The sequence below is a fragment of the Coccinella septempunctata genome, chromosome 1 (genome assembly GCF_907165205.1).
Source record: "Coccinella septempunctata chromosome 1, icCocSept1.1, whole genome shotgun sequence".
Lineage (NCBI taxonomy): Eukaryota > Metazoa > Arthropoda > Insecta > Coleoptera > Coccinellidae > Coccinella > Coccinella septempunctata.
Genome location: NC_058189.1, coordinates 13,606,951 through 13,617,785, shown reverse-complemented (window position 1 = coordinate 13,617,785; position 10,835 = coordinate 13,606,951). Strand labels below are relative to the sequence as shown.

General features: G+C 33.8%; 1 non-coding gene across 1 annotated transcript; it reads right to left on the bottom strand.

Annotated features, from left to right (window-relative positions):
• Window positions 1-10,296: 10,296 nt before the first annotated feature.
• On the bottom strand, window positions 10,297-10,368 carry Trnag-ucc. The gene has a single exon. It is a non-coding gene; the product is annotated as a tRNA-Gly (tRNA).
• Between the last annotated feature and the right edge of the window lie 467 nt (window positions 10,369-10,835).

The window sequence follows — 10,835 nt, the reverse complement described above, 5'->3', positions numbered from 1 at the left end:
TGACGCTTGAATCCCCACCCCTTATCGATACCCGCTGCAATCGCAGCGACACCTTCCTACGTTTCCCGTTTTCGGGGACACATTTTTAGTACGTCGATCGTTCTCCTTCTCTCCATTTCTCTCTACTCTCCATAGCTAAAATACATGCATCAGCTCTCTGCCTCATAGACGTTCGTATACTGCTGTTTTTATTTATTCCGAGAAAAGTATCGACTGTACCTATCGAAATTTTGCAAGAGACTTTTTTCTCCAGAATTGAATGGTAAACCATTAGAGAATTTCATTTTTCGAAAATGTATCTCACGAAAACAATTTTTGAAGGAAAATAAGGGGTTGTTATTTTCAACCCCTACTAATAAAGTTATGAGATCTTAAAAATTTTTGTGAGTAACATCTACTTAGTGCTTCATATTATGTATAGTTTTATGACTCAGTGTTTTTCAGAACCCGTAAAAAAAATTGAAAACTGTCGCCATCGCCCTCCAAAGGTTGTATCTTGGAAGGGAGGTTCGAAAAAAATTTATAGGAATTACCCCTGCTTATTTTCATCGAGGAATCATCTCCCTATTAAGTCCTTTACATTTGTTTACAGATATCCTGTACATTACACTGATGTTAACTCCGTCATCACGATATAATGAGTTACATTCGCCTTTTTAGGTAGTGGTAAATTTTTGTTGAAAAAAGAAATCACCTTCAAGAACATCCTCTATAGTTGCAAAATTATTTCAACTCTTTTTTTTTTAGTTTGTTAAATGGACATTTTTTCACCCAAGCCGAATTCGAGTTATTTGATGAGCGATACTCAAAATTCATACTTATTATACTAGGTTCTATAAATGGATGTCACATAGTAGGTAGTGTTGGTCGAAATATTCTCAATAAATTCGGTTTTGAAGACGAGCAGAACTTAAATGAAAATAGCGAATACAATAATTGGAAAACTGCCAATTCCGAAATATCATGACATTTGATACTATATATTGCAAATAATAATTCAAAATCCACTGCATCCACTGCGATGTTACAATCATGTATTTACAATTCAAAGACAATATTTAATGATATCCGCTGAACCCAATTCCCCTAGGATAACCAATTACGAATTTTCATACAAGGGACACAAGGGTTGCTTATATAAATACTCTACCTCTTTTACGGAGAGATGAGTAGGTAAGTATGTAGAATCTCTTCACAAACCTTTTAGGGCTTTCACTCCCAATCTCTGAAACAAAATCAATTAAAAATGAAATCAACGATTTGCTCCTGCGTGAATTCTTGCACTAATTTGTCAGGAGCAAATTAACTAGAAAAAATTGTTGCCTGACAATGAACTCAAAATAAATAACGTTGAAACTATAATTCTTCGTAACGTTTCGGAGTCTATATCAGACTCCTTCATCAGACGAAAAAATCTACTTTTGAAAATCTTCTGGAATTGTCGCTTTTTGTCTGACATTAATTGTCAACACACAGAAACAGAGACTGCACAGAAACGTTGATTCATTTAATTTTGAAATTACCGGATGACAGTTCCTTCTTTAATAAATTGATCCAAATATGATCTATTCCTACCGAACAATTTGCCAAATTATTATCCTGATCTAATAGAATACACGTAGACTCTTTAATTTTTCGTTTATAATGGTCTGGTTCTGTCATTAAAATTTTTGTGTTGTCCCAATCCATCATGTGGTCTCCCGTATTAGAACAAATGTGATCTGCGATTTGCGATCGATTAATTTCTCTATTTTTAATATTATTTTTATGTTCGCGTTTTCTTATTTCTAGAGGTCTGGACGTTTCACCTGTATAAGTTTTACCACAAATACAGGGTATGTTGTAAATACAATTTTTTGATTTTTGTTTTTCGTTTAAAGGTTTAGTTTTTGTTAATATAGATCTTAAATCATTTTGCGTTTTAAAAACAGTTCGTATGTTGAACTTCGAACCGATTCTTCTTATTTTTTCTGAAAGGCCATTAACATAAGGAATTACATTCAACAAATTTGGTTGTTCTTGACGGTTTGTCGGTTGTTCCTGATCATTATTACGATTTTGGTTAGTCATTTTTCTCTCTAAATTTAATATTGTTTTTTCAATAAAATCTTTTGGGTATTGATTATCCCTAAAAAAAAATTGTATTTACAACATACCCTGTATTTGTGGTAAAACTTATACAGGTGAAACGTCCAGACCTCTAGAAATAAGAAAACGCGAACATAAAAATAAAATTAATCGATCGCAAATCGCAGATCACATTTGTTCTAATACGGGAGACCACATGATGGATTGGGACAACACAAAAATTTTAATGACAGAACCAGACCATTATAAACGAAAAATTAAAGAGTCTACGTGTATTCTATTAGATCAGGATAATAATTTGGCAAATTGTTCGGTAGGAATAGATCATATTTGGATCAATTTATTAAAGAAGGAACTGTCATCCGGTAATTTCAAAATTAAATGAATCAACGTTTCTGTGCAGTCTCTGTTTCTGTGTGTTGACAATTAATGTCAGACAAAAAGAGACAATTCCAGAAGATTTTCAAAAGTAGATTTTTTCGTCTGATGAAGGAGTCTGATATAGACTCCGAAACGTTACGAAGAATTATAGTTTCAACGTTATTTATTTTGAGTTCATTGTCAGGCAACAATTTTTTCTAGTTAATTTGCTCCTGACAAATTAGTGCAAGAATTCACGCAGGAGCAAATCGTTGATTTCATTTTTAATTGATTTTGTTTCAGAGATTGGGAGTGAAAGCCCCAAAAGGTTTGTGAAGAGATGCAAAATCCTCCCAAAATAAATTTCAATCGATATCTGAAGTATGTAGAATGTTGATTTTTCACTCATAAACGGAGTCAACCGCATATTCTTAAGAATCTAATCCTTTCGAATCGTTCTTCTATTGTGTTCGAAGGGATGGTCCTAATCCGAAACGTCTGTCCGAATAATAAGTCCAGTAGCAGATGGTGATTCTACGTATTCACATGAATATGAATTTGTAGTGGAATTCGAAAGAAGAATAGCATCCGAAAACGAAAGTATTCATCGGTTTTTCTACAAATGATGCATGAAATTGGACCAGATGAAGGTATGAAAGAGGTAGGTATATGGATAGCTGCTGGAGGTTCGAGAAATACATATATGTTTTCTAAAGATCTTACATTTTTATTGTAAACATTTGGATGGCATTTAATGATTACTAAGAAAACATTTTTCAAAAAATGTTATGTTGAAAAATGAAACTATTGGAAGTACGCCTGAATTATGCCCCTGTGTAGAACCTGCATTTAAATCGATGCAGAGATATTTGGGAGAGAAAAGTAAGCAAAAACTAAGATGGGTCCACTACAAATTTTCCTTCGAAACGCTTTGTCCTTCTATCTGTCTTATACTGTGTAAAAAGCCATACGCTAATTAAATAAACAGATTAACGTCAGTTTGACAATCGTGGACAAAAGAGGGTAGCACCGATCACATCTCATATATCAATTATATACAGGGTGTATTTGAAGGTGCGGCTTTTTTTCAACAGAAGGTAGAACTGGTCAAAATGAAGCGTTTCACCAAAAATCACCTATACAAAACTTTCAAAATGACAAAATTGAAAAAAAAAATTGAAAATGATTATTGAAATAGATCCTAATACGGCCCTGAATGATCGCAAAGCAGTGGGAAAAAACTTATCTCCTGATTGGACCATGTGGTTTCGTTTAGGATATTGGCTCGTTCGATATTTACGTGGTAATGAAAATGGAAACTTAGGATTGCCGAATTGTTCTCTTTATTTTTTAGTAACTTACACGATTTTATGAAATGGCTCATTTCGATACCAAAACAGATTCAGGACACAAGTGTAAAAAATAGAAAAATACTTCAAAATCTCACCAATAAAATTCGTCTAAATTATTCACAAATTTTTTCACAATGGGCATCACAATCTTCTTGTTCGAACATTCCAACAATCGTCAAAAAAATGGGATGAAATGGGGAAACATCATAGCACCTTTTCAACATAAATAACACAAGCACTTTCAAGAAACTGCCCCGATTCTCAAATTTTTTTTTTCACCCTAGATTGCACTATACAACAATAATTGAAGGGTACATGGAAACAATCATCGATGTAAATTTTCCTTACAGCAGAGAAAAATGCGTTTTCAACTTCAAAATCCATTCATATTATTTGAAATATGACAAATTGAATACCATTATTCTCGAAATGAACATTATTAATATTATTATACATAAACTGAGTGCATTACATGAAATGACTTTTCTTTCGTATATTGATCGATATCGTTAGTTCTTTCCCTGCACGGCAGGGGCGTAGCTACCGCGGTATCTGCGGTATCAGTGATACGGGGCCCCCAGGCTTTAGGGGCCCCCGAATGTCTGTAAGCAAAAACTTCCTAAAAATGTTATCCAAAACCTCTTACAGGTTTTTCAATAGCATTTTTGAGAATAACTGCTAAGATAACCATTCATTTCAAAATCCCGTTCATTACACCGAATCGATCATTCAGATAGATACGAATACTTAAAATCTGAAATTCAGAAAATTCGTGCCATCAAAGAACTTTTAGAATTAGTCCTGATAAAATTCAATAGCCTTGCATCCAGTTTTCCGGACGTTTTTACTACATGCCTTTTATTTTTGACCCTTCCGGTTACAACTGCAACCGCTGAAAGAAGTTTTTCAAAATTAAAACTCATAAAAAATTATCTGAGGACTTCTATGGGACAGGCTTTCAGACATGTCGTCATTGTCAATAGAGGGGGAACAACTTAAAAAACTGAAATCGTCGTCAGCTATGGCTGATTTGATAAATAGATTTGGTGAAATAAATGTTAGAAACGTGTATTTTTAATTTTTTGTATTGTTTGTTCATTATTTGTTTGTTTATCATTTTATATTGTTTGTATATTATTTTATATTATTTGTATGTTATTTGTTTGTATATTATTTCGCTCCCAGCACAAGTATGAGTTAGAACTTTTAATTATAAGTACATATAGGCTGTATTCGGGTTCGGCTTTTGAACGGTCCGAGAATTGTTCTAAAACTGCGCAAAACTGTTGCGCCCTAGTATAAAATCCCCTGCGTAGTTCTAGAACCATTCTCGGACTGTCCGAAAGCCGAACCCGAATACAGCTAAAATCATTTCGATACTAATCGAAAATTTTTTGCCACTTTTGTTTTTACTTCACCCTTTCTTAGGGCCCCTCAACACATTTTGATATAGGGCGCCTCTAAGGCAAGCTACGCCACTGCTGCACGGTAAATCTTCGGGAGCGATTTAACGTATGACTGAGGTAGTTTCATGTACCATAATAGACTACTTTTCATTTTGAATTGAATTGTGTGTCTAACTCATTTTCGGACAAAAATTGACATCAATGGTTTTTTCCCTTGTACCCTTCAATTATTCTCTCAAAAGTGACCTGATGCATCTAATCCGATGAACTTGATACTGGACTATTCATTGCCCAGCCATATATTTATGGTTTGTTTCGTTTTTGCGATGTCGGAGTCACCATCCACAGTCCCGTACTTGAAATTGAAAGAAATTTTGTAGAACTTCTAGGGGTTGTATCTCAGCCATCTTGGATATTTTATATAAAAAATTTTTGATGAAACGACTTATTTTGATGAGTTTTACCTTCTGTCAAAAAGAAGAATCACCTCTGAAAACACCCTGTATATCGATAATGGGGCTTTGAAAACTGAAGCCAGCCTGTGGCAGGAATCGACTTCTGAGCAGAAGTTTTATAGAAAACTATTTTTCCACATGTTCAGGATGGTAGTTAGTATTAAAATCGATAGGGAATGTTATTTACATGTACAGAGGTTTCTTGAATGATCTTCTGTTTTCTTCCATGAAGTGGTAATTACAAACAAGCTTCATATGGTTCTCACTCACAGGAAGAGCATGATATAAATCCAAGAATATTCTCTTTACATAAAATCCTTACATTGGCGTAGCTCAATATTGCTTTATGCATTATTGCACAATTACATATGGAAAACAAGTTTTTCCATGAAACATCAATAATCCACAAGTCGTTATGGAAATCCATGTGAAAAGTTGTGATACCTATGATCTCTCATAGCTGAAAATACAAATAATATCAAAGAACACCCTGTGCTCATAATCATCAATTCGTAAAAAAGAAGCGCGTATTTTGGGAAATGATCGACGTCGTCGAAGAACACCTGTAAAAAGTTGGAACTAATTAAAATTTCGACTTTGAACTCGGAATTTAGCAAAAAATATTATATTTTCAAAGTATTATTTGGCCCTTCTACGCCTTCGTAGGGAGAAACTCAAAGAAATATGAATATTTAACTTCGTAGCTTTAGGTATTCAATATCAGCGTCCATTTTTCAAAACAGCAAAAACGTCCTTTATTCTCAAAAAATAGGAGAATATCATAAGACATTATAAAAAAGACAGAACCTAAAGTAGGTGTAAATTCGATTTATCAATTTTTCATACGATAGCATAAAAAAGTAGAAGAAACAGTGTTATAACTACCTTCGTCCTCTATACAGATTTAATGTTAGCATCTGCTAGAGATAACTTGATCAAACTGAGTACCGAAAAAGGGTTCAATCTGACAAGTATCAGGATTCGTACTTTTTTCAATAATTTTGCTAAATGTATCCTATTTCTTAGTTGTACTTATCTCATATCAAGGTTCATGATAACCAAAAGAAAATTACGGTTTCCGTTATTGTATCCGAAATATACAGTTTCGAATACTAGGCAGGTGTTACTACTTCATCAACATCATCCCTGTTCCTGCTTGGCTTATAAATAAACAAGCGTGCTTCTTTCGAAACCTGTATCCTTTGAAACGCCAAAATCCTACAACCCGTATCGGAACTTACACGTGATTTGAAATGAAACGGCGAAATCCACTCCTTACCACACCCCCTAGAGCTCAGGTCACCACCCTGGAGCTCAAATCCTCTTCACAATGGCAAATAATGTGGCAGGTGAGGTACTGAATCGAAAATTTTTCTTGAGTGTTATGTTTCATGTTTCTTTGTGCTGATATCACAGGTGGTTGAATTAAATTTTGGAAGGGGGAACGATCTATGCAGAAAAATTCCTAGGGGGAGGATTAATGTGAAATAAGTTGTGTAGATCTAGCAAGTTAACCATTTTATGAAGAGAAAAAAAATACTTCGCAATGAGTAGAATTTGTTTTGTAGAGTGCGAGAAAGTGTTGAAAGATATTCATATGAAGAAAAATATGCAGACAGCGAAGTTCTACCTTGTTGAGAAACAATATCGAACACATGCACGTTTAATGCAACCAATTAAGGAACATCTACAACTGACAAAAGGATTAATGATCCTTTGATTCATTTCCATAAAAGATTGTGCACAATTACGATATTTTCAGAGGTAAAAGTATGGAAAAGGAACCCGAAAACTGACAAAAATAAAATTCATCAGTCTTTCCATGGGAGCAGGAAGGACATAAATTTTTTGTCCGTGCTCCCTTATAATTATAAGGGGTATGAAAAGCCACTCCTAAAATTTTCTTCGTGAGAAACTTTTTTCCATATTCATATTTTACCACTGAAGAATCAATTTGTGACAGATTGACCCATTTTGACGAAAGAAAGGCTCTTGTCATTGCTTGCTAGAAGAAACGGTTTTCGAGAAAGAAATGATTTATCAACAGGTAAGTAGCATCGTTTGTATATGGATTGAAATTATATTCAAACTCAGATTTACGTAGTAGGCGGATATCATGTTGAAATTCTAGGGAAATACCACCAAAATTTATCGTACTGCCTTCTCTCTCCCGTCAGCTCAATTTCATTTCTATCAGTTTTCTGTTTTTCGAGAAAAAAATTTATTTTTCAGATCCCAATGAATGAGCATATGAATAACTGAAAATAAAATACATAAAGCAAAAGCAATCAGCACTACAAAAAAGTCGAAAAATCACTCAGCAAAATAATAATAATAAAGTTTATTTCGAGAATAAACTGCTTACATCACTGAGTTACAATATTATGACCTGTACGTGATATTAAATTAACAATAATTCTTAAAATCGTTCCACGAAGATTGACTTGGAAAAGAGAAAAAAAAATAAAACAAGAGAGTAAACAACCGGACAACAACAAAAAATCAGGTGAAAGTTCATGCACGGACAAAAATTATTTATTATTTCTCTACTGACACAATTCATCCAAGTGCTCGTTCTTTTTTGAATCTTTTGATGTTATTTATGTTTTAACTTATAAAGAAAACCTTTTCGTTTTTGTTTGATAATGTTAGTTACGATTTTCTTTGCAGAAGTTACAAGTTAGGTTTGCATTGCGAATACTACGACTTACGTTACGACAACATTTCGTTTACTTCACGGCTTACATTTATTGTGAGTGAATGCTCCCTTACGTTGATTCAAAGATTATGTTATACTTTATTATGTATTTATTATTAAACTAGGACCAATATGCACAAACGAAATTTTGTAGAGGTATTTATAGAGATGCACCTGAAACGCATTTTTTCTTTTATCCTCATAGCTACAGAGTGGTGAAATAGACAACCCTTTTTTATTTTCTAGCATAGACATTAAAAAGTATGTATTGAAAAGACAATTTCATTTGAAATCTTTATTGAAAATTGAGTTTTTTGAGTTTAAAATTATAGTAGGTGTTCCCGTAAAAACAAATGTAAAAAGTCTTTCGCTCTGTTTTTGAACAACTTTAAAAAACCGTCATGATCTTCTCTCGTTGCTAATTACGAATGTAGCCACTGGCTAGAAGGCAATAAAGTTCCCAGAAAAAATCATCATTACAATGCATATTTTAATGAGCGTGACTAAAAATTCTGGGTATGCCATTTGTAAAAATTGAATTATTGATTTTTTTAATACCATTTTCGAAAAATTGCAATGTCTTTCGGAACAACGATAGACTGATCGGAAAAAATGCGGAAGCCTTGAAAACTTTTTCGGAATTCAATAAAAAAATCATACATTTATCTCGACCGGTTTTCCAGACATGTTTTCTGGTTAAAAACATCATATTTGTTCATTTTTTCAACCATAAAATTTGTTGGAAAATGTGGCAGTTTATTTTTGAGATAAAATAATTTTGAATTACTGATTCAATATCACGATTTTGAACTAATTAAATGATTATCTGATTCATCTATTTCTTGTATTCAATAGATATATATCATATATCAATTATATATCAACTTCTTATATTCAATATTTGTGGAAAATCGGTAAAACGACTACACGTAGGGGGAGTCCGGGAGACTTGCTCATGTAGGAGACTTGAACCTCCTCAAATATTTCAATCCAAATTTCGCGCTATCGGTATCGTAAATAGCTTGCGAAATACCCGTAACAAGGAACAACTAGTGGCTGCTTCATTTTGGCCGCCATCAGAACAGTTCGGGAGTGGGAGGGTTGAACGTGATTTTGTTGTTAGGAAGTACGAAATTGAATAATTTTTGTTTGTTACACTGTCTGAAAAGTTTAATCGGTGCGTGGTGTTATTTAGTTTTATTGCTTTCATTGATTAATATTGTTGTACAAACGATGAGCCGTTTTAATAATAGTTGTACAAGTTTCAAGAAAACATCTGTTGAATAGGGGGAATGCGGGAAAATGACCCATGCTATGGTCGGAAGACATAATCAGTGGTCCAAGTTTCCCGCACTAAGCTTAGATAATAGTTTTCTTTAAAATGAAAAGAAAATTGAATAATAGAAATAAATATAAAAAATACACAAAGGTTCAATAATGTAAAAAACATCTGGGAAATAAGTGTGAGTGACTCTGAAATAGAAAATATCTATGTAATCCATACGCCATACGCTGATACATCTGATGATGAAAACCCTGACAGAGACAATCGTTGGTCACTGGAAATTGTTTTCTTTCAATGTTTTTCCTAATAATCAAACTTATGGTCAAGTCTTTCTTGCCCCCTGTTCAACTCTCCCATGGGTTAGGGAAACATGAGCCAATTTTCGGTTCCTAAAAAACGAATTGCTGTACTCAAAATGTTCATCTCACCATCACTGTACCTACTAGTATCTATCTTTACCTATTTGGGCATGATATCTTGTGGCTTCAGACTTAAAAGTGTTTCAACTCTCCCGGACTCCGTCAAATTAAAGCTTGCTATAATTTTCCGAAATTCTTTAAGGTTTTCATTCCCAAATTGAATTTGAATCGATAGCTCTTTATAATCACAAGTATCAATTGAAAAATGCTGACGACTAAAATAAAAAAAATCTTGCGATGGCCGGGAATCGAACCCGGATCAACTGCTTGGAAGGCAACTATGCTGACCATTACACCACCATCGCAACTTAAGGTTAAAGTATTAGTTGGGCGTATATAGACTTTTAATTTTTCAAAACTTCTACCATTTGTCCTTTTTAACACGTTGACTGTCCCATGCATCACATATGATTCATAAAGATTTTCGCCAGGAGTCCATGAGTCGTATGTGATTCATTGATTCACTTGACGTTCAAGATAAATATGGTTACTTTTCATGAACGCTGCAGTGTGGTCGGTTCATATGGGCTGAACGTCTTGTAGAAATATGTATTGATAACCTCAATCATAATTAATCATACATGATTCAAGAAACATCAGCATCAAGCCTTCCATTGGACTTGAAAATCTTGAACATGAACATTTCCTTAAATGGCTGCAGAATTAATTTTTTCATAGAATATATATTTTATCACTCAAACGCAACCCTTATCTTGGGATAAATATGTTGGACGTGGGGGGTGAGAAAAAAATTAGAATGGGGACAGTCAAC